The sequence below is a fragment of the Sus scrofa genome, chromosome 13, assembly GCF_000003025.6.
Source record: "Sus scrofa isolate TJ Tabasco breed Duroc chromosome 13, Sscrofa11.1, whole genome shotgun sequence".
In the NCBI taxonomy this organism is placed as follows: domain Eukaryota; kingdom Metazoa; phylum Chordata; class Mammalia; order Artiodactyla; family Suidae; genus Sus; species Sus scrofa.
In genome coordinates this window covers 165053832-165056266 of record NC_010455.5, presented here as the reverse complement: position 1 = coordinate 165056266, position 2435 = coordinate 165053832, and positions in this window count along the sequence as shown.

Below are 2435 nucleotides of genomic sequence, written 5' to 3'. Positions count from 1 at the left end.
AGACCTGGACTCAAGTCATAGCCTACTTTTAGTATTTGTTTTACCTCCGAAGAATTATTTGAGAACAAGCCTTCTGTACTTTCAGTTAGTTGACTTGAAGTATTTAAGAATTGCTAATAATGTATTTGCAAACTTGTGAAGTAAGTTTAATTTTATGTTGAATACTTTCAAGCATTGATTTACTAGAACTACTCTTAAACATTTTTATGCTCAAAGACTTCAAAGGTGCAGTGTCTTTGATAGATCATTCTAATTAAAAATTACAGACCAGAGTTCCCATTGTGGTGCAGCAGAAATGAATCCAATTAGTATCCATGAGGGTGAGGGTTTGATCCCTGGCCTTACTCAGTGGGTTAAGGATCTGGCATTGCCCTGAGCTGTGGTGTAGGTCACAGGTATGGCTTGGATCCCATATTGTGACTGTGGTGTAGGCTGGTAGTAGGCTGGAAGCTGTAGCTCCTATTTCACCCCTAGCCTAGGAACTTCCATATGCCACAGGTGCAGCCCTAAAAGAAAAAAAAAAATTAAAGACCAATAAAAAAAAGAAAGAGAGGGAGAGCGCATGAAAAAAAGGAGTGAGTGTGAAAGAAACACTTCTACTGGGAAAGGTACACCAAGAGACAGAGGAGTGGGAACTAGCCCCAGGGATATAGCTGAGGCTAGATCACAGGCCTTTGTTGAATTATTCTAAGCTTTTGTAAGGTGCTTGCTTTTACTCTCAGTAAAATTTTAATCCATAGAGAGATTTTGAACAGAAGGATATCATGACTTATTGTATATTTTAAAGGAATTTATGCTGATGACTGTATTGAGACTAGTCTTTTGGTGAGCACTGAGGGGAAACAAAGATAACAGTAAGGAGGTACTACTGTAACCCACAGGATAGATATTAGTACTGTTGACAACAATGCTAGAGCTACAGAGGTGAGAGAAAGTAGTATGATTCAGAATATATTTTGAATTCAAGCTTACAGGATTTGGTAATGGAACCAATAAAAGGAACGAGAGGATTCAGTGGTAACTTCAAAAGGACCATGGCAGAAGTGGATCTGAGAGATAAAATAGGGGAGAGATACAAGCTGGGTTTTAAAAATGTTTTGTATGAGACACCTATTAAATATCAAAGCAGATTGTAACAAATGTGGCTGAATAGATGAGTCTGGAAGTAAAAAAAAATTAAGTGCTATAGATATTTTGAAAATTAGAAGGATGGATAATATATCTCTAAAGAGGTTAAAGGGGTTAGTGATGTTTTAACTCCTATGTTAAAATATTTGTACATCTGGACAAGAATTAGCTGAAAAAAATAATTCATCAGATTAGAGGAGAATCAATAAAATAAAGAGCGATAAATTGCACACCAAGAGAAAAAAAATTCACATACACACAAAAGAGAATGGTCCTTGGTAAACTACACTGGAAAACACTGTTTTGGTGAATTGGTTTTGGCGAATTAGTATTAGCAAAGGCCAGATTAAAATGGATCCAAGAAATAAAAGAATGGGTGGAATTGAAGACTTGAGTATGAAATATGGATCTAAATAAATTCCTGATGAATAAAACATGGAGTGTGGGAGAAAGAAAATTTGAAATGACTTCAAGAATTTCTTCTTTACGGTTGGAAGGGTAGGGATTCAATTTAATAAGATGGGAGGGTCACATTAGTGGACCACTTTGAAGAGGTTTTTTTTTTTTTTTTTTCTTAAAAACAGCTAGTAAAAAAGGGAAAGTTCCATTCTTCCAAAATTAATATATTTAATTACTGTTTGAATTTTATTATGAGATCAATAGGATGCTCTTCAACCCAGTACATGGCCTATATATTCCTCTTATTGAAAATTGGAACTTTTTTAATATAATGATTTTATTTTTTTTAATTTTTCATTATAGCTGGTTTACTGTGTTCTGTCAATTTTCTGTTGTACAGCATGGTGACCCAGATACACATACATGTATACGTTCTTTTTTCTCACATTATCATGCTCCATCATAAGTGACTAGATATAGTTCCCATTGGCACACAGCAGGATCTCATTCCTTATCCATTCCAAAGGCAATAGTCTGCATCTATTAACCCCAAGTTCCCAATCCATCCTGCTCCCTGTATTTGGTCATCAAAAACCTTCTAATACCTCCCCCTTTTTGTGTGTGTCTTTTACTCAAGGAATACTGGCATTGATGAAAGTACCACATTTTCTTATCTCTTAGCTATGCTTAAAAGTCTTTGATTTCTATTTCTGGGAATACAGTATACATGCCATAACATCATCTCCTAAATTCCTATAAATTCTGGTAAAAATAAAACATTTCAAAATTAAGAGAAACTCTTAGCGGATACTCATGTATACAGAAGTAAAATATATGAGAGCCATAGTAAAAGGCCAAAAGGGAAAAATGGAAGTATGCTGTTGTAAGATTATTTAATGCATTAAGTA